General features: G+C 37.7%; 1 long non-coding RNA gene across 1 annotated transcript in view; it reads left to right on the top strand.

The window, feature by feature from the left end:
- Positions 1 to 23,154, top strand: part of LOC118837432 — a 40,042-nt gene that overhangs the window by 11,568 nt on the left and 5,320 nt on the right. Inside the window, exon 2 of the long non-coding RNA XR_005009560.1 lies at positions 15,113 to 15,175. This is a non-coding gene — a long non-coding RNA (uncharacterized LOC118837432). The remainder of the gene's footprint in view (positions 1 to 15,112; positions 15,176 to 23,154) is intronic.

Raw genomic sequence — 23,154 nt, forward strand, 5'->3', positions numbered from 1 at the left:
TCATTTATGTTTCTTGTTTAATCATCACAATAACTCCATGAGGTAGTTGGAGGCAAATTATATTATTATATATTATTATTATATTATATATTATTATAGATGAAGAGATTACTTGAGTTGTCCATGATCACAAGGTAAATTACTGTTAGAACTGGGACTAGAATCCCAGGTCTTCTGACTTAATTTTTAAAAAATGGAGTTCCTGCTATGTGCAGATCATTGTGCTAGACAAACTAAGGTACAAAGACATTTGTCCTTCCCTCATAAGGTACATGTAGGGTGGGGATTGTGCCATATCTAAACATTGTATCTTCCTCAATGCCTTAAATAGGATTCTTCAGACTTTAGGTGCTTAATTAATATTTGTTATTAAACTGAATATAAAAAAAGTCCTTAAATTACCAACAGCAAAAAATGACTTCATTTCAAGAAAAAACTGGATTTAAGAGAACTTTCAGTTCCTCAAAGACAGAACAACCCATTCTTCCATTCAATTCTGTACCCAGGTCATTGTTCATTTGCAGTGTTATGGGAGAGAAAGGGGGAGGATGGAGGGAAGGAGAGAAGGAGGAAGGGAGGGAGGGACAGAGAGAGAGAGAGAGAGAGAGAGAGAGAGAGAGAGAGAGAGAGAGAGAGACAGAGGTTTTACAAGGTGTTCATCAACTTGCATATCATGATATAGACCAGTGGTCTCCTGATCAGAGGTGGTATAGCCCCAGAAACCTATGGTATGAGCACTAGTAGTGTGTAATCTATTAAATGGTGGGACAGTGAGTGGCATCCCACCTTCCCCATCATAGCTAATTATACATTTGTTTCCAACACAAGTATACCATCCTTTTTTGCTCAGCATTTGCAAAGTGTTCCCCCACTATGCCCCTCCTACTGCTAGTCTCCTGTAGCTGAATTGAGTGTTGACCTATTAGTGTGATTATAACCTGGGCTCTCTCCAGGAACCTGAAGTAGCTGGGCAGGCAGAATCCCTTGCTCCTTTTCCAAATCACTTATCAGCTAGTGGGAACCAGTACTCTGCCCTTCAGAGTAATGGTCAATGAGAAAGAGTACTTCACTACCACCACCATCCCTTTCTCAATTTCATTTGAAAAGAAGTGAGTAAGTAACACAGGATGGGCGGACATGTATGGTTTATGAGTCTGCATCATTAGACTCATGATGTTATCTTTCTGCCAAAGCCCACCCTTCTTCCAGTCTTCCGTATTATTAAGAACACTATCATCCTGCAATCATCCTGTCACTGACATCAAGTCCTCCTTGACCTTGCCCCCTGTAAAACTAATCAGTTAGTGAAAGATCTTTCCTGCCCATTGAATAGGCTTCTGGTGGGACCAACAAAGGGAGACCTGATTAGAGAGAGGACCACACCCTTTTGCTAACTAGGTGTGAGGCCCCAGGCTAATTAACAAACTAGTTCCCTGGTTCCCTTCTACTTAGAGAATTCCTTATACTTCTCAATTCCGAACCATTCAGGCATACACATGGTCCTCTCTGAAGTCATGAATTTTGCCTTACTATTATACCCCCACTTATGCGATCAGTTGCCAAATATTGTTTCTACCTCCACAACCTCTCTCCCAGCTGTACCCTTTTTTCTATTCACACCTTAGTTCAGTCCAATAGTGCCTCTTGCCTCTTATTTGATGCCCCTGCCACTAGTCCCTCCCCTGTCCAATCTATTCTCCCCTCAGTTGCCAAACTTCTTAATGAATAGCTCTGAACACATAATTCCTCTGTTCAATAAACTCTAGAGTCAAATAATACTTTGTCTTTTTCTTATCTTTTTAAAATTTCTATTTCTGTGTAAATTTTATGATATACATATATGTGTATAGATTAGTACTGAAGAGGTAGAGGTTGAGGGGTGCTGGACACCCCAAAATATTGACGCACCGGGTCCTGCCGAAAGAATTCGACTCAAGCCTTCTCAGCCAAGGGAAAAGAGAAAGTTTATTAGGGATTCACCATAATGGGCTGTCTTAAGAAATCCCCCCCACCTTGTGACGCCTGTTTCCACAAGCGGGCCAGATTCAACCTACTGAATTAGATTGAATCTGAGCACCTTCATGGAGGCAAGATGGAGATTATATACACAAAGATTGTAGGAGGGATTGAAGGGTGGTCTGGGGTGACTTGAGGAGGGGTTTAGGGAGGGTCTTGAGGGGAAGTCCAAGGAGGGCAAGGTGAGGTAATGGGATTAAGGGTGGGAAGTAGCTGAACAACAAAGGGTGAGGCTAGGTAGAGATTTGGGCCTAATGATAATGTGAGGCTTGTGGCCCTAGGGGAAGGCCAGATCCAGTTGGAAGATTCAAGGACAGTTCAAGGGGGCTCCCAGAGACTGTATTCCAGATTCAAGGGGGTTCCCAGAGACTGTGCCCTCATCAGTACTCTATATGTATATAAATGACTTACAAATAAATACATATATTGTGTGCATATGCTCAAAAGCTTTTTTTGCCTAATGACAGTGATACATGATTAAAAAAAAAACACTCATCTGTCCTGGATATTCTTCATTCACTTAGTTTTTCCTGTGTAGATGGTTAGGCCAAACTCTTTTGCATGATTATTGATCTCATTTAGGAGGCTCTTCAGTGTGACAGAGTTCGATACAATCAGCACAATTAATCAACTAACAAGCATTTCTTTATTATATATTTTTTTGGAGGAGGGAAAGCAGGGCAGTTGGGGTTAAGTGACTTGTCCAAGATCACACAGCTAGTAAGTATGTTAAGTGTCTGAGGCTGGATTTGAACTCAGGTCCTCTTGACTCCAGGGCCTGTGCTCTACTCACTGCACTATCTAGCTGCCCCTAACAAGCATTTCTTAGTCAACAATTTTTTTTAATACCCACTGTGTGCTAGGTGCTGGGGATATAAATCCAAAGAATGAAAAAGTCCTGCTCTCAACATTCTGTTAGGGGAAAATGTTGTCCACTAACAGGATGTCATTCTTAAAATAAAGGCTGTCCTTTTTAATACCAATATTCTTCTGATGATGTTGCGTGTCTCTAAGTCATAGAATATTGCAGTCTCCAAAGAATGGAAGTTGAGCATCACCTAATAGGCAATGGAGAGGCACATGGTGGGTGTGAATAGACTACAACATGTTACAAACGAGATATTTTAAGAGAAGCAATGTAAAGGTAAAGAAATATATGATTGAAAAAGAAGACAGCCAGCCTGCTCACATAACAGGAGCAAGGGATAATGTCCTAATTGGTGCCTCTAGTTTCCTCCCTCTCTCTTCTATGCCCCTCATAGCTGCCAGAGTGATTTTTCTTGAGGGCAGGACTGTAGTGCAGTCCAAACTGGCCTTCTCTCTGTTCCTCACACAAAGCACTCAGTGCTCCTGTGCCTCATAAAATCCTTCACTTCCTTCAAGACTCAGCTCAAGGTCACTGTCTCTGCATGATCCCCTCAGCTACTAGTGTCCACCTTTACTAACTAACCTGTGTTTCACTACCTTATATTTATTTATTTATTCTGCAAATATTGTATGTGTCTACTTTAACTTTATCTCGGCTGACAATGTATAAGCTCCTGGCCAACATTTTTGTCTTTATGTCGCAGCTCCATTTATATTCTTGGCATTTCAAAAGAAGACAAGGACAACATTTGGTAGGACTCCTGTGGCTAACCTATAGGAGGACATTGGTAAAGGTTGTATAGAATCAGCACACATGGATGGCTTGGCACATTTTCTCCCCCTTTAGATTGAGAGCTGGGACTGTTTTCTCCTTTCTTTGTGTACATAGTGCTTAGCACAGTGCCTGCTACATAGAAAATGCTTAATAAATGTTTGTTGATTTGACTTGATTTGGGATCTATATACTGTTGAAAGAATATTTGTATTCTTGGAATCATAGATGTCTTATATTAATAAAAGGAAAAAGTGATATGTAGGTTTTAATAAGTGATGTATAAGGGGATTTGGAAAGAAGAATAATTTCCAATGTGAATTTATCAGGGCCAGGCTTCATGGAGTAAGCAGTCTTTGGGTTGAGTGTTAAAAAATGGTAGGATTTCAACACAGATGGGCGATAGCAAAATCTGTAAGTGTATATACATATAAATATACATACATACATACGTACATGCAAAAATGATTTATAGATGGAACAAGAGCATGTCATGTAACAGGAATGACATGCATGGAGGGGGCAGGGAAAGCATGAGCCATGAATCCTAGAGGTCTAAGAAATGATTAGGTAGTGATAGGTTAAGGAGGTCCGTGAATGTTAGACCAAAGAGTGTGGACTTTATTCAGTAGAGAGTAGGGAGTCATTGAAAGATTCCAAGTAGTGAAATGACCCATTCTATGCATAAAGAAAATTAATGCAGCAGCCTTGGATTCATAATACAATTCTTTTTCCACCACACCAGGCTTTCTTTTTTCTTAACCTCAGCTTCTTGAGTGAATCTTCAGAGGTTGGTTCTTTTCACTATGTACCTCAGTATCTTTTATTTGTACTATCTTCCCTTTTGATCTGAATCTCTTAACTGGTCTATAATCACCATAGGGCAGAAACTACATCTTTTATATTAACACTGTGTCTATGTGTGTCAGTATGTTTTTGTTTTCGGTATATTTACTCACTAAAATAAATATCCTTGTGTTTCTTTTAGTGCTTAAATAGTTAACTACATGGTCACATTGTTTTATTGGAATATGAGTCCATATATGCATGAGGACATGTAAATATTTGCAGTTTGTGATTTCATCATGGAATCATTTGAATCTAGTACTATATATAGGATCATAGGTAAAGACCTAGAAGGGACCTTTGAGGATATTGACAGTTCCCAAATTTAACAAGTAAGGAAATTGAGGCCACTCCAGCTGGTCTTCCAGATCCAGGTTCAGCACCCTACCTACTTACTACATTATTCTTAATGAGTAATTCATTTCTGTGCATTCTGTTCATTTTAACAAAATTATTCTATTAAATTATATTTTTTTACTGGTTTCATAGGGACATAGTATTTAGAGCTGAAAGGGCCTCTAGGGATCATTTACTCAACCTAATCATTCTGTAGATGAGGAAACTGAGGCCCATAGAGGATGAGTGACTTGCCCAGGGTCACTTGCCCATAGGTCATAAGGAGCAGAGCTAAGATTTAAACTCTGGTCTTCTGACTTTAAACAATTCTTTTTTACATGACTTGAACATATTTTATTTGAAGTGTTTTGTTAAGGGAAGAAGCTATTTATTTCTTCTTTTCATATTAATTTATGTTGTTTCAGGTCTGTCTGACTCTTTTGGACCCCATTTGGGGTTTTCTTGGCAAATATCCTGGAGTAGTTTGTCATTTTCTTTTGCAGCTCATTTCACAGATGAGGAAAATGAGGCAAACAGGGTTGAGTGACTTTCCCAAGGGTGACAGAGCTAATAAATGTTTGAGGCTGGATTTGAACTCATATCATCCTGACTCTAGGCAAGTCCAGCACTCTATCCACTGTACCACCTAGGTGCCCAGATATATTAATTTATACTCAGTATAGTTTAATAATTGCCAGCTGTTTACCCATGTAGTGCCAACAACCTATGCTAGGGCAGTGCCCAGAGATTAGCTTTGAGAGTCTCTGCAGCCCCCCTACTTCTTTCCAAAGAGGCCATTCCATTTGCCCAGCTTAGCCAGCTGTTCTGGATTTCTGCTTTTAATGGGCCTACAAGTTCCAAGTTGAGGTCAGGGACACTGTGAAGTCCTAGGCCAGATTAAGCACACGGTTCAGAGAACACTGATCTGTGCTCTAGATCAATGAGTCATCTTAAACTCAAATTTCACGTTTGTTTTGAGTTTATAGAACTCCTCTATTTGCACAAGCACTGTTTACATCTTTGTTTCCCTTTGTAAAGCTTTGTTATTCCAGTTACATGTGGTATTCTCTGAACAAAGAGACAAAGGGGCACACACACGATACACCTTGGGGGCAGGGTGCTTTGAGGTGCTGTAAGCAGCCAGGCCCAACCCATAGAGTTTAGATCCCTGATCGAGATCATCCTGCCAAGGGATACACAGGTATAATCAAACTTGATCATCACTTAGAGAGGACAAAATGTTGGATAATAGTAACAACCAGCATTTGTGTAGATTTTAAAAGTTTGCAAAGAGTCATGTTCATATGGACCATCTCATCTGATCCTCATAACCACCCCATGAAGTAGGTAGGTTCCATTGTTATTTCTGTGTTAGAGATGAGGAAACTGAGGCTAAGAAACATTAAGTGATTTGTCACACGGCAGGATTTGAGCCTCATAGTTTGTGACTCCAAGTCCAGCACTCCACTGTGCCACCAAGAGATATTAACAAGATGGCCTGTGTTTGATTTGCCCTTGGAAAAGAGTCAATTCCATGCTAAGGAACTTGTGCACTTATCTATCTCCTTCTCTGTCTATGCCATAGGACTCCTCAGCTCAACTCCAGTGTCAGTAAGACATATTTCTATGAATTGTGGAAAGGATGAGAAAGAAGCCAATGGATGAAGAAGGCCTATATAGGAATAAGTAATTTATAATGGAGAAAATTTGTTTTTAAAAGTGTATCAACATTCAGTAGATGCCTATGTTTCTAGCTTATCTTTTTTATGAAATCTGATCAACATATTAGGATAGACACATTGCTAATGTTAAAATTCAAAATGATTTGATTTACTTTGTCAGGCCCATTTAGTTTCAGATTTCAATAACTCACTAAAAAATATACTTTTCTGATCCAGGAATGATGTTCAAAGGAAAGGTCTCAGCTTAAATTAGATTCCATCTTAGAGGAAAGCACATTTCATTAGACAATTAATTAGGTAGACTTTCATACATAAATTTGAATTCTGACCAGTAAGTTCATATTCATTCCATCCACAGCCCTTAATTGTCATCTGGCCTAGGCTCTTATCCCTGTCTTTCCTTTCAGAAGAGTAAAGAAGTGTAGGTAAAGTGATACATAATGGCATCCTTTCCTGGGGGATTCTATATACATGTATAAAAATAGAATATGTGTATGTATGTGTGTGTTCAAGTATTTGGAAGTCAAACTGAAGATGTGTGCAGTGTGAGCTACGCTAATTTCTAAGGTTGCCATGATTTGAATGTCCTAATATTTCTGCTTATGTGGTATCAACCATGGTTTTCGCAATAACACCATTCTTTTTGTTTAATTTGTGTGGTCACTAAAATTATATTTAGATTTTGACCCTTCCAGAAGTGAGATCATAATTTACAAAATGGCGAAGCTTTTACAATCTTTAACAAATAACCATTGAAAGAGTGTCTAAACAGTAGAAAGTACTGTACTGATTAGGACGATAGTTTGAATTAAACAGTTTTCTTTTTAAACACATTGGTTAGTGTTTCATAGAGAGAGAAATGTTTGCTCCTGAGTTTTTTCTAAAAGTAAAAATATGGTTACAGTATACTGACCAAATACAAAATTCTCACTGAGCAGAAAAAATCCTGGAAGTAAGTCTAAACAAACTTCACATTTATTTGACAAAGCTCATTCAATCTTTTACAGACTTCTCAGAATGTGCTGGGCCATAGACTCACCACTAGTCTAATTTCAGAATAATTTCCATTAATTCACTACATTAAACTCATGGCAAAAACCGATGTGTGGAATAACTGGGCTTCCAAGGTATACTATAGTAGTCTTGAAAATAGTTCTCATAAATCATGAGACAAAAATTCAGAATATCACTACAAAAAAATTCTATTGACTCAACCTACATTTATTGATACTTCCTATGTTTCTCTAGTCCTGTTTGTGACTATTAAGTCATCTAGTAAATAGAGCAATGCACCTAGAGTCAGGAAGACCTGAGTCCGAATGTGTCCTCAGTCACTTACTAGCTGTGTGACTCTAGGCAAGTAATTCAACCCTGTTTGCCTCAGTTTCTTCGTCTCTAAAATGATCTGGAGAAGGAAATGACAAATTGCTTCTGTATCATTGCTAAGAAAACCTGAAATGGGGTCACAAAGAGTCAGACATGACTGAAATGACTGAACAACAACATCGCTATTATTATTATTACTTGTGGAATTCACCCACAAACTATTTTTTTTTGTGAAAATCAAGCTGGAAATTGAAGAGTAGAGCCAGGTATACACTAATACTTTTGCTTAGAATCACCTATTATGTACAACCCTAGCTACCTCTAAGTTATAATCCATTACCAGTGGCCTGGGTTGTTAATTTTTTTTTTTTTTTTGGTGACCTGGACCATTTTGGTAATCTGGTGAAACTTATGGATCTCTTCTTAGAACAGTGTTTTTTAAATGAATATTATAAAGGAAACCAGTTATATTGAATATTTTTTATGAAATCATGGAACCCAGGCTTACTCTCCCCCTTTTCCCCTTCCCCACCTCCCACAGCTAGGAGAAGTTCAAATGCCAGTTACATTTTAGCCTTACTCTCTGATTTCTGGTAGGTGAATGCTTATTTTCATATGTGCATTAATGAAAAACCTAAGTCCTGTTCCATACTTGACCCACAGTTTTTGAAACTCAAAATTTAAAGAGAAAAGATTGATGGTTTTTTAGTTTAAAGTTAGTTCCCATTATACAAGCAACTAACTTGCACATCCCCTTTATTCCAGCTACCACCTTAGAATAACCACTGCGGGCTGAGTGGCCCACAATTTCCTTTCCTTCCTTGACGTTACTGATATTTAGTATTTCCCTCTTTGACTCTTTTCAGTTCTCCCTGTAAGTGAGTCTGGTATAGAAAGCACCACCCAAATAATAACTCCAACTCCCTTCCCAGAAAGAAAGTTTTAAGGTTTCACTGGTTTCATGCCTTCTCCATTTAAACAGGTGGCTTGCTTGCTTTGCTCCCTAGGAACAGCTTTATAGATTAAAATGCTGTGTCTACAGTACACAGTGGCACTATTAACATACCAGAATGAGGCCAAGGGAAAACTCATATAGGAGCTACACACCTAAGTGCAGTTAGTAAACAGAGACAGTAAGTCTCATTAAGCGTAATTAAACCTAATATTGACTGTAAACTGTTACTTACCTTAAACTTCTCTGTGGAGAGAGGGGAAAGGGATTAACCTGGCAAATTGGGACATTAATTACTACCTCTTTCCCATTAAAGTTACCATCAAGAAGGTCTATATTCATAAATAAAATGTAGTAGGGATTGAGAAATGTAAAATATGTAAATTAATTGTTAAAAAAGAGAAAGAAAAAAGGTAAATCAGCTATGAGTGATGCCAGTGCAAACAAAATGGTACTGTGGCTAATTATGATGAAAATATGTAGGATGAATCATGGGAGCATAACCTTGGCTTCTCATGGATGAAGGCTGCTTCATAGGAGAGTCTGTAAGGCAACAGAGTACAGTCTTTCATAGTTAGCTTCCTTAAACTAACACAGGATGGTTTGAGTGGAAAATGGACAGGAGAACAGGAAACAGACATTTTTACCTTTTCCCCCCCAGTCATTAGTATCTTCCTTTCTTTCTGAAACTGATGATAATGACTGCTTAAGTGTTGTTTGATTTCTTAGCAGGAAGGTGTATTGCTGGTTTTTGTTCAGTGGCTAGGGTTTGCTAACTAGTCTCCTGCTACTATTTAATAATTTCCTTCTTGGGTGCAATCTGAAGGGTATGTTGTGAAGGAGATAAAAATGTCAGCTAAATTTAAGATCGACTGTTAACTTTTTATATTGTACTGCTACCCAGAGGGGGAGGAAAGATCTGGGGAAATAAGAATTTAAAGAGAAAAAGCAAAGGGATGACAATTCAGGCTTACCAATCACACTTTGCATTTCTCCCTTCAAGATCCACATCATGTTCATCACCAGTGGTCCAGTTTGCATCAATTTTGAACCTGGGAATCAAACTGTACACTTAAGATTTCTATCTGTTGGCATTTTTGCATTCCTCTTAGGCTTCTGATCAGCCCTAGTCTTGCCATGCTGATTTTTTTCTATTATTCCTATTAAATCATGTAAAATGATTGGTTATGTACATGAAATGAATGTATATCTGTACATTTCTTTGAATGTAGGTTTAATCATATTAATTTTATAGTTTTATAGGCTCTGTGTTAAGCTAACTCAGTAAGAATAATTGAGGGACATGAACCCACCTTCTGCTTCCCCCCTCCTACAAAAATTCCCAAACTGCTTGGATGACAGAGGATGAACAAAAACAGTGGGAGTAGGAGTACTTCTATCCTCTGTTCTTGTAACAATCGTGACATTACGAAATAACCATAACAATGGCACTCTTATTAATCAGACATATTTATACAGAATTAGTGTTGGCTTCTACTCTATATTACCTTTAGTTTTACATGAACTTTTATTATCTCTGCATATCAAAAGAGACATGGTGAATGAACAAAGAAGCCCTGTTATGAGACAAGTATTATTTGACATTTTGGGAAGCTCTTATTATAGGGTTTCCTCCTAAGTGAGGATAACGGGAAGGTTGTCATTAGTTGCACTGTTGCAGACACGGTGGATTCTTAAAAACAGAAATGGATCCCGCTTTTTTTCCTTTTTCCTTTTTTTGTAAAGATTTGTCACCTAAAACAATTAGAATTATTCCAAGATTTCCAATAGAACCATGCCACACTTATTTCCCTTTTGTTTTTAAAAAAATTTTATGTGAAAGATTGACTTAGGATATCTCTTAGAATTATTGTCTTCCTTTCAATTATCAGGGCTATATGTAGATTTCTTAATTAAAAAATAATTTTTGGAATACTAGCAAATGCACTGATTAGAATCAAATTCTAAAGGACTGTAGCAGAACCGTAGGTGAGATGTCTGCCTCGGAGATGTGTACCAGCCTGTGGAGGCCTTCTACTGGATCTGTAACAACCATGGATGGTGTTTATGAGTTTACACAAAGCCCTAAACACCATTGAAACTGAAGCAGTAGCAATGTATGTATTAGCATGTTTATGTATGGATTACTCTAAGTCTGTAACTATACTTGGCATGATGTCCTGCTAACCCAGGGTGTTTTCCGTTGTGTAGAGGGCTAGGTGGTACCATGGATAGAATACTGAAATTGCAGTCAGAAAGACCTGGGTTCTAATTTGAACTCAGATACTTACTGGCTAAGTGATCCTATTTAAGTCATAGGATGTCCCTGGGCCTTGTAAACTGAGAGATTTGGGCTTCATGACCCCTGCGGTCTTTTTTAGCTCTAAATCTATTATCCTCTACCATTATTTGTTTATAATCAAACCCCACCATAACATCTCCTGCCTTGATCATCTAAGATGTAAGTCAGATAAGCTGTAATAAACTGAGCTTGCCCTTGAACTCCAGCAGTGGTAATACCCCTGAGTGTATCTTTTTACCGTTGTCATGTTATTTACTACCTGCGCATGAAAATGTTCCTATGTAGCTTATTGCCTCCTCTGACATTGTGTTGCCTAACATTTTGCAATCTGGCTTCAACATGATCACTCAGTTGGAATGCTCTCTCCAAAGTTATCAATGATTTCTTAACTGCCAAATCCAATGACTTTTTCTTACCCTTGATCATTCTATAGTATCTGCCATTCCCAGATAATCTTTCCTCTTTGGGTTTTATCATGCTACCTTCTCCTCTCTGGCGGTTCTTCATTCTCTTGTAGTCTATGTCCTACCCTTTAACTCCAAATGTGGCCCCAAAGCAGACATATGAATTTCAGTTCTATAGAACAAGCCATAGACTCTTTCCTGAGCCCTGGTGCCATATCATTGTCTATTGGATTTTTTATGGTGTATATCCCATAGGAGTCTCCTGAATTCAATAAAGCCAAAACAAATCTGCTTATCTTCATTCCCAATCTTATCCCCTTCTTAACTTCACCATTTTGTGTAGAAGACCTCCCAGTTCACAAGCCCCAGTTCCCTATGTTGGTGTTGACCTTGACTCATCCCTCTTCTTCATTTCAAATTATATTTAGTTGCTAAATCTTATTGTTTCTGCCCCCGCATCCTCTCTCTCATCCATCCCTTTCTCTCTGCTTATTAACCACCACCCCAGTTCAGGCCTTCATCACCTCTCAAATGAACAATTGCAAGAGCCCAGGCTTATTACACACCATTCCCCAACACAGACTCTTTTGTCCAACCAATCACGCTTTCTCACTGTTCCTCACTCATGACGTTCCATGTCTCACCTTGCTGCCTTTGCAGCAAGACTGTACCATATGCATAAAATACATTTCCTCCTCACTACCTTTCTTTAGAATCCTTAGCTGCCTACAAAGTTCAAGTCCAACCTTGTTCCTGAGGCCTTACCTTATCTGGAAGCTGCTAATGACTCAGCCTCACCTTCTCTCGTTAGCTAGTCTTAACATTATATTTACATATATGTATATACGTATGTGCATACACACATTGTTTTACCGAAAAGAATGTAAGCACCGTGAGGGGAAGGAGGATTTCATATTCGTATTTATAGCCCTGCCGGGAAATAACACAGTATCTTGCACATAGAAAACACTTAATAAATGCTTGTTTATTGTTTGAATAGTTGATTTATTTTGTAGAATGTATTCATTTTACTCTTACAATGCCTGACCTGTTTCCAGTAGCATTTCATTGAACCTACAATTTAGCTTTTTGATAAAAGTTAAGTGTGAAGTATAAAATCATATCAATAATAGAGATGAAAACTTTCAAAGTTGTCAGGAAAACTTTAAAGTTAGTATGTCCACATCATCTCAAAATTTTCAGCATCATTTGATAATCTGCTGGTTTTTAGTTGAAGGAGGTCTAGAAGTTGTCTGAGATTTATGTATAGGACCCAAAAGACCCTGATAGCAAAGCTGAGCCTTCCCCTGATTTTGAGAATTACATATTATGAGAAATTGAGTTTTTAAATTTTTAATAGATAATACAGTTTATAAATTATGCTTCTTTGACTTTTGGGACATTTTGTATGCGACTTCTAGGTTTCCCTTTGCAGTCTTACTTTCTGCTATTGCCACTTTCTACTGGCTATTTATAAACTTACTATACCGGTTGGGGGAAAGAGTGGATGGTTAGGAGGAGCAGAATGAAATACAATTTTAACGCAGAACCCAATATAAATGTTAATGTCTGTAGACATATGTATGCAGACTGAGGTCAGTGTGGTAACTCAGGTAACTTACCCCTTATCTATCCAGTACAATTTTTTTCTAACTATAATAAGGAATTATTTTACAGAAGATGTGATTCTCTATAACAAAAAAGATGTTCTTCTTTTCCTCTTCGCCCTCCCCACTCCTGGTTTCCTTTAATAGCCTGTTATGGACCTGTCATCTAACAATTTAAACATTTCTTGAGTCTTTGTTAGCAATTGTTAGTTTATAACAACTCTTGGAATAATGAAATCTAGTAGTACAGGGTCTGTTCCCCATTATTTCAATGATATATCCTAAAGGTCATTAAGAAAGGAGAATTTAAGTGTGTGCCTAATTCATAACTTTATGGGCAATTATCGTTGCTTCTTGCCAAAGGTATACTTTTTCCAGTGTTGTTTTAAAAAAGCTTCTTTAGATTATAAAATGGAAAAATCTTGATTCAAACGTTGCTATGTGATTATTAGATTGGGAAACTCCTAGTAAGGAAATACTCTTGACCATTGAAGGTCAGCACTTTCTTATAATTTGTGATATAGAGTTATCTGGGGTACCATGAGGTAAAGTGACTTGCCCAGGGTCAAACAGCCAGTGTATGTCCAGGGCAGGACTTGAACCAGTTCTTCCTGACTAAAAGGCTAGGTCTCTAACAACATACCATTTTCTGTCTAATACCTGTGCTTAATTTGTTGTTGTTGTTCCTGTTGTTTTGGTCTTAAACTTAGCTGTTTGGTGTCTAAAGCATGCATCCTGGGCACCACACCTATTCAAAATCCTCTCAAAGAACTCAGAGAAGTTATTAGTTAAGCATTATTTTCCCTTGCAGCAATAACTGTTGCCTTTTCCTCAGTAAGTTTTTGTTTAGGGATTCAGTGCCCTTTACATATTCTGTCAGCCTCCTAGTTTGGAAACAAGACTCACAAATTTTTAGTTCCTATGATCTCCTCTGGAATTCTTCATATGAATGGGAATCATGGTCAAAATCTGTCAGTCTTCTAAGAGAAGTGTTGTAATATGAATAGTATCAGGTTACACATATTTTGACCAACAATTATTAAGTTTACCCTTTAAAACTCTTAAGGCAGGTGCTATCTAATTTTATCCAATGATTTATTGTGAGTTTGTCAGGCCTAAGAAACCCTATGTATCTGTCACTCTTTTATTTAGCATCTCTTAACTTGTTTCTGTCTCATATTTTAAAAGACAGTTAACGACAGACATTTCCATAAGTAAAGACTCCATCACAATCAATGTAATCTCTCTTCTATCTCCTTTCAGTCTTAGGTTTACCATTTGTACCAATAATCATTAAATGGTCTCATAGAGTCTGTAGCTGGCATTTTTCCCCTTAATGTAATAAGAGAATGACTTTTTTGGCTTTACAGTCTCTTGAACTATATTGAATTTTTCTTGAAATATTTTTTGGCATACTGAATTTCTACTTTCTGCCTTATTTGCCTCATTTCTCCTGTTCTCCTTTATGTAATCTTTCTTTGGAAAGATGAGTTTCCCCATGAGATAACTCTTATTTTGTTGGTTAGCCATGCCCCCTCTTTTCCCACAATGCCTGATGTTTGTGATTCTCAGCACACATTTATCCTAGGCCTCTGATATAGTGATTTTGAATAGATTTTTTTTCACCTTTAAAACTACTCCTTTCAATCTCTGCCCTCTGCACCTCAGCTGATACCTCCATTTTGTCATAGTTCTCTCTTCTAAAATTAACTGTGTGATAGATTCCTTTGGTTTTCCATCTCCTGGAATAATGGTAAACTTAATGTTCATGGAGGTGTGTGTTTCTTGCTATGCACATAGTCTCTGTCAGGCCTGAGCATTAGCAAACTGTCTGTCTTAGTCCATGTTAGAAACACTGCACATTCAGCAGTGATAACTCATGGCCTTGTGTGCCATTGTCAAGTAGTATGCTAGGAAAGCCTTGTCATTACTGTTTGCTTGCATGGAGGACCCAATTGCTGATTTATCCCGTGCTTATTCATTGCTTACCTTTGCCTACTAGGGAGACTGAGTTAACTGTTCCATTGGGGACTTTGACTGTCAAAGAAGGAAGGCAACTTAGAAGGTAAGAAAAAACTTTGTGTGTATTTTGATCTCCTCTTATTTAACCAAAATGTTCAATTATGTAGAATTACTTTGGTCCCAAGCTTCTTGGAAATGGTAACATTTACTCTGTCTGGGTGATAAATTACATTTTTATAAAACCATTCCCAGGTCATCTGTAAATTCAGGCTATTTTTTCCCTTTTAACATCAAAATGACTCCAGATAATTTTTTTCATACATAGAAAAGACATTTGATTTGTTAGCATCTTGTTCTTGAATATGAAAATATCTACACCCACATGCAGCTTCAGTGAGACATCACTTTTACCTTTCTTGATTTTTTGATGTTATTCTGCCTGCTCGGTCCTAAAGAATAGGGTGTCAGAAGAGTCCTTCCTTAGTAAGCTATTTTCACAGTCACAGAGCATAACAATTATGAGGTTTTTAAGAATATTTGATTGTAATTTTTGTAAGGCTGGGATCATGATTTCTCATATTTGTCAGACCTGTACAGTGCCTAGTCGTGTGCCATAGAGTAAGTGCTTAGTCAACATAAATTGTTGCTGAAAATTCCTAGAATGTTGCTGTAAAAAGAGGGAATTGCAGAGCAAGTGTTTTTGCAGTTTTAAGGAAAACATCAAGATCTCATCTCTGTGTATTGAAAGGCACAGACATTTGTGTGGAGACACTCAAATTTGGATAAGTCCATTTTTAGTAAACTGTGTGGGGAGTGACATGCGTGGAGCTCCATTAATAGCAATGTGTGTTGTGTTCTTTTCATTTCTTTTTGTTAGTTAATTTTGTGGCTATTACAAGTACCAGATGGAAGACTGCTGTGAAAGAAAATCCTTTGTAGATGGAAGTGCTTCAGTAATAACATCCCAGATACACATCTACAAGTATGTTTCCATCTTAGTTTGGAAAGTCACCTGCAGAAGGAATATGAGTCTCCATAGACCAGTGAACTTGTTAAATCTCACTTGTCTTAGGGATCCAGTGGTTCTCTTGTCAAAGTGCTTTTCTTTACATACTTATCCAGAGGTCACCTTCCATTTAGTGGTCTCCAGTGAGCACACTTTTAAACTGCCTTAAACTTCAGTGGGAATAGGATAGGATAACTGTTAGAAGATGAAGGGATGCTTCTTACCTAGGTTGGTTTAATTATGTTCTAGATAGATTCTAGTATCCACATGTGTGACTATTGGCTAATTTTTTGAGGACAAATTTAGGGCTTTGTACTCCCACATTGTTCCTTGAATTTTTAGGGGGGAAATGGGGACACATTTAATGTGTAAGAGGCTCAGCTACAGAGCCTGGCTGCTGCTATGTACATATATACATACATACATACATACATGGTATGTTTTTTGACTCATGCATAAATTGGATTTAAGTGAGACAGAATTGCACGAAGTCTTTAGACTCACTGTCTCCTCCAGAGTCATCACAGTGCAGTGGCAGGATAGAGTCAAGATGACTGGCTTAAGATGCAGTGGATGACCTTGGCATCTTTGATGTCTAACCCAGCTCTAAGTGTTCCACAGTATCAGCTTCAGCTGCCTTCATAGCTGTTGGAACAAATTGTTTTCATCTGCCCATTTGTAGCAACAATTTGCTAGCAGCTGCTGTAGGGGTATAAGACCCACCAACATCCAGCACACAGAAAGCTGCCAACACAGGTTCTTTTGATCTGCTTTACTAAGGAAAGCAACGTTAAGGGGTTAACAATCTTACTTTAATCCAACATACAAATATCATTCACTCAGCTCAGGGGGAAAATCCAGCACCCTGAGCTTCAGAGCAAATACAAACAAATTACAAACATCAACAAACAGACCTTGTCTGATTCAAATCTCAATTCACAGTTACCAGAGTTAACATCTGGGTTTAAAAGCTGGAGAGCTCTTAACTATAGCTGCCCAGAATCTCCACATCAGCACACCACCAAGAGTGAGAGCCCTAAGCAAATAGCTCTGTCTTCCCTTCTTATGCACTCTTTAGCCATCATCAAACATCATCTGAGCCTCCACAACTGAACCTCTTACTATTCGCTCTGGTCTTAGCAACTCCCCTTAGGACCCTGGGGGCTTCACACCCACATTGGCTTAGCACCTAGTAGCTAGGGGTTTTGGACCTACTTGGGAGGGGGGATATAATCAGACCTCCCTTCATTGGCCCCACCTTAGTTACCAATGCACCATTCCATCAGGGCAATCTTCACATGCTTGGATTAGACCCCTCCCTAGCTCACCAATGGGGTTTGAGACCCCTCATTTACTTACATATGAACTCACACAGGGCAAGTGCTCACGTGGTGGTCAGAAGAAGTGATACAAGGACGCTCTCAAAACCTCTCTTAAGAACTTTGGAATTGATTGTATGACAAGGGAGACAGTGGCACAGGGCCACCAAGCACAGCGTGCCCACATCAGAGAAGGTGTTGTGCTATATGAGCAAAGCAGACTTGAAGTAACTTAAAAGAAATGCAAGGTGCACAGATTTAGAGAATCCACCCCAAATGTTCCCACGGACTATTGTGCCTGACCTGTGGTAGAGCATTTTGAGCTCATAGTGGTCTGATCAGCCACAGTTGGACACACTATAACTTGACTCTAGCATTATGATGTCATTTTTTGATCCTCTTCAAGGATGAAGGATAACAACCAACCATAACCACATACATACATACATACACATATGTATGTATGTATGTGGTGGCAGTCAGGCCCTATATACATGTACATACATACATATGTATACTATATATGTATACATTCACACACACATATATCAACAGTGATGTATGTAAATTATTTTCCTAACCTGTGTTTTTTGATGGATTCATCATATTCATATAAGGGACTATAGAATATATATGTGTATATAGACTGGAGAATATACATGCTTGTGTATGTGTGTGTTATGAAATATTGGCCATGGCTTAGGCATGGCATTTGAGTTCTTAGAATCAAAGGTACATTCTTATTAATCAATCAAAAAGCTAAAAAGAGATGTTAATATTTTCTCTAAGAGGTGAATCACTTTGACAGCTGTTTGGAAGATAAATTGGAGAGAGGAGAGATTTATGGCAGGACAACCAATTAGGAGGGTGTTATAAATAGTCCAATCTAAAGGTGCTAAAAGATTAAACTAAGGTGATGGCTGTGTGAGCAGAGAGAAAAAGACAGATTCCAGAGAGGTCATGGAAGTAGAAACTATCAGATTTAGCAATAATTGGTTCTGTGGGTTGAGAAAGAATAAGGAGCTGAGAATGACACTGAGATAGAGAACTTAGGATATTGAAAGAATGTTGGTGTCTGAAGAAATAGAGAAGTTTGACAAAGGGTTATTTGGGAAGAAAGATAAGTTTTCTTTCAGATGTATTGAGATTGGGATGTCTGTGGAAAATTCATTTTGACTCAAGCTCAGGAGAGAGTTTAGGGCTGGATATATAGATATGAGGGTTATCTTTATGGAGACAATAATGAGGTTACTAAGTGAAGATGTATAGAGAGAGACCAGAAGAAGGCCTAAGACAGTGCACTGGGTTCCACTTGCAGTTAGGGGGAATGATATGTATTATGAACAAGTACAGGAGCCTGAGAAGAAACTGTGGTGACATGAAACTTCAGAGAAGAGTTTCCAGGTGGAGAGAATAGTAAATAATGTCAAAATATAACATAGCAAATGCCACAGAGGGGTCAAGAAGGATGAAGAGTGTAAAAAGGCCTTTTGATTTGGCAATTTAGAGGTCACTGGTAACACTAGAGAGAGCAGTTTCAGTGGAATAATGAGTTTGGAAGCCAGATTATTAGGAATTTGAGAGTAGTTATTTCAAAGTGAGCATTATTAAAGCAGAGGAGAGTCACATATTCATTTCTACTTTTTCACTGAGACCCATCTACACATGGGGCAAGGGGAAACAGAATAGGAAACGAGACATGTGTTCCGTTCCACACACACATCGTTCATTACAAATCTCAGGGAATTGAACACACTACATGTTTCAGTTCTATATCCCGTTTATGGGGCCTGAATAAAGCTTACCAAATCTCTTAATTCTTTTTACATGGGCTGGCTCAGTAACCACAACTCAGTGTATTTTCAAGTTCCACAGTTGCTGAAGCAGGTGATCTTTGCTTAATACTCTATCCCTTCTGCCTTCCTGTCATTAGCTCATGGACAGCTTGCTAACCTTCTTCTCCTATTTTCTCAAACTCAGAAGCCCCATTGGTAGACTCAGAAATATGTCTATTGAACACAACTCTCTGATATGTCTGTTTCAACAGTAATCTATGTGAATTTTTTTCCTAACCTGTGTTTTTTGATTGATTCATCATATTCATATAAGAGACCTGTATGGTTGAATAGAGTCAGGCTTTTGATGGATAGGCAAAGTTCTGTTGTGGTGACCCAATGCTAGGTGCAAAAAAATGTTCCAACTTGCAAATTGAGGACTTTAGTTTTTAGGGACTGATGTATCACAATTTCCTTCTCCATTAACTTTAGCTTAAATGCCTGGATTTTATATTCATTATCAACCACAGTAGCACTGGCTCACCATTTGGCTTTGTTTAATTACTGGGCACCTCAATTTCTTCATCTCAAATAGCTGGATATATAAATCTGTAATGTTATCAGATTATTTCCTCTAATGCTTGTTCATTCTGTATGACTCTTGTCTATATCCTCCCACTAAGCTTTGCCAAGAAGAATCTATCTTGTTTGCTTTCCTTATATTCTCTTGACACTATGAAGAAGCCAGTCAACCTGTAGGATGTCCATCAGTTATCCTCCACTCTTGTCATGTGATCAACTCATTTTATTTTTCCTTAATGCATCCCTTTGATAATATTCTTTATAAACTTCTCCTTTTAATTCCTTCTTTGTAATGCTTTGCAACCTGCTTTTATCCACTATCTGTCTATTTTTGCCATTTGAATTATCCTGTTTAAATTCTTCAGTGATTGCATCATTCTATGACTTGTAGTTGCTATATGATACCTGAGAATTATTGATATTAAAGAAATAGAAATTTGTTTCTAGGAGAAGCTTGGGGTCATTAATAAAACTTTGTACCTTCCCAAAGACAATCCAGCCTGCTCCCCTCCTGTTCAATTCTGGACCCAGTTCATCATCTATTTGCTGTATCTGTCCAGGATTAACTAGCTAGCTAGTCAGTGTACACAAACACACACACACACACACACACACACACACACACACACAGTACAGGTATCTTCAGAGCTGCAGTTAACTGTCTACAACATATCGTTTATATTTTTAAAGTATGCATTATTTAGCTATTTAACTCTTAGGGTTCTTTTTCCTATACTCATATTCCTTCACCATACCAGTAACACCACAGTGTAAGCATTTCCTTTTAGAAAAAATATACATAGATCATTGTTGAAACAGACATCATATCAGAGAGTTCTGTTCAATAGAAATTTCTGAATATACCAAGAGGGCTTCTGAGTTTGAGAGAGAATATAAGAGTGTTGAGAAGGGTTAAAAATTAGTTGTCCATGAGCTGATGATGTGAAGGCAGAAGGGATAGGGTGTTAAGCAAAGATGACCAGCTGCTTCAGCAATTATGGAATTTGAAAATACATTGAGCTGTGGTTACAGTGACAGCTCATGTTTTTAAAAGTACACACACACACACACACACACACACACACACACACATACACATACACACACACCCATCTACTAGAGCTACAGGTTATCTGTTCAACTACCTACCGTAGTCTGGACAATAGATGTTCTTCATCAACTTGGTGTTTCCTATATGAATATTTAGGCCAAAATCTTCAGAATGCTTATTCTGGGGTTGGATGTAATCAATGCACTGTCATCAACAAATAGCAGAATTTGGACAATCTTATCTACAGTGACTCCCTCCTCAACTTTAGCTCCGTGCTGGATCTCCTCCATGATAGTAGTGAACCCTTTTAGTAAGAATACCTCTCTCCATTCTTTTCCTCACCTGATATTAATGAGCAAAGGATCATTAAAAAATATTATTTTTGTTGCAGTAGGAAAGAATTAGAATAGGCATTGAGGAAACAAAACTATCACTCTTTGCAGGTAATTTGATGGTATGCTTAGAGAATCCTAGTGAATCAGCTAAAAACTACTTGAAATCATTAACAACTTCACCAAAGTTTCAGTATATAAAATAAACCCATGTAAGTTATCAGCATTTCTCTATATTACTAACAAAGTCCAGCAGCAAGACATAGAAATTTCATTTAAAATAACTGTAAAAAATATAAAACACTGGGGATCTACCTGCAAAGACAAACCCAGGAACTATATAAATACAATTACAAAACACTTTTCACACAAATAAAATCAGATCTAAAGAACTGGAGAAATATTAATTGTGCATGGGCCTACCAAACCAATATAATAAAAATGACAGTTCTACTTAAATTAATTTACTTATTCATTGCCATACCAATCAAACTACCAAAGAAGTATTTTATTGAGCTAGAAAAAATACTATCAGTTTTCATCTGGAAGAACAAAAGGTCAAGAGAATAAATGAAAAAAAAATGTGAACGAAGGTGGCCTAGCAGAACCAGATCTCAGACTATCACAAAGCAATACTCACAATCTGGTACTGGCTGAGAAATATAGTGGTGGATCAATGGAATAGATTAGGTACACAATACACAGTAGTAAATTACCGCAGTAATCTAGTGTTTGATAAATCCAAATATACAAACTTTTGGGACAAGAACTATTTGACAAAAATTGCTGGGAAAACTAGAAAGTAGTTGGGCAGAAACTAGGTATAAACCAACATCTCACACTATATACCAAGATGAGGTCAAAACAGGTGCATGATTTAGACATGAAGGGTGATAAGTAAATCAGGAGACCATGGAAAATTTTATGTCAGATCTATAGATAAGAGAAGAATTTGTGACCAAATAAAAGATAGAGAGCTTTGTGAGATATAAAATGGATAATTTTTATTATATTAAATTTAAAAGTTTTTGTATAAACAAAACTCATGCAGTTAAGATTAGAAGGAAAGCAGGAAGCTGGGGAGAATTTTTTACAGCAAGTTTCTCTGATAATTTTGATGAGAGTAAGAGTCAAGCATTGCCTGCCACACCACTCTGTTCTTTTTCCCTTCACTGAAAAGCTTTTCCTTTTGTGCCTCTTATCTGAGATCATTCTCCACTTACTTTCCTTTCCCCTTTCTCCCAGCACATCCCTCTTTGTTACCCCTTGATTTTAGTTTTTTGAAATCATCCCATCACAGTCAACTCACAGCTGTGCCAGTAGACTCCTTCTAACCACCCTAATAATGATAAAGCTCTTAGGAGTTATAAGTATCATCTTCCCAAATAAGAATGTGAACATTTTAACCTTATTGAATTTCTTATGATTTCTCTTTCTTGTTTACCTTTTTATGCTTCTCTTGTATTTGAAAGTCAGATTTTCTATTCAGCTCTGTTTTTTTTCCCAATGGGAATGCTTGAAAATCCTCTATTTCATTAAATATCTATTTTTTTTCTTGAAGGAATATACTCAGTTTTGCTGGATAGGTGAGTCTTGGTTGTAATCCTAGCTTATCTGCCTTCTGGTATATCATGTTCCAAGCTCTCTGCTCCTTTAATGTGGAAGCTACTAAATCTTATTACTTCTGACCATGGCTCCATGATATTTAAATTGTTTTTTTGGGGTGCTTGTAATATTTTTTTCCTTGACCTGGGAACTCTGGGATTTTACTATAATATCCCTGGGATTTTTCATTTGGGGATGTCTCCTAGGTGGTTATTGGTGGATTCTTTCCATTTCTATTTTACACTCATGGTTTCTCTTTTTATCCTATCTGTGTAGGATAAGATTCTTTGGTCTTTAATGTAGTGCTAATTTCCCTTTTATTTTTCACAAGTAGTATGTAAAGGAAGGAAGAGCCTCTTACCTCTGGACTGCTGTTAATCTCACTTATTCGTTATATCTTGGTGATTGAGCC

Source organism: Trichosurus vulpecula, chromosome 2 (genome assembly GCF_011100635.1).
Source record: "Trichosurus vulpecula isolate mTriVul1 chromosome 2, mTriVul1.pri, whole genome shotgun sequence".
Lineage (NCBI taxonomy): Eukaryota > Metazoa > Chordata > Mammalia > Diprotodontia > Phalangeridae > Trichosurus > Trichosurus vulpecula.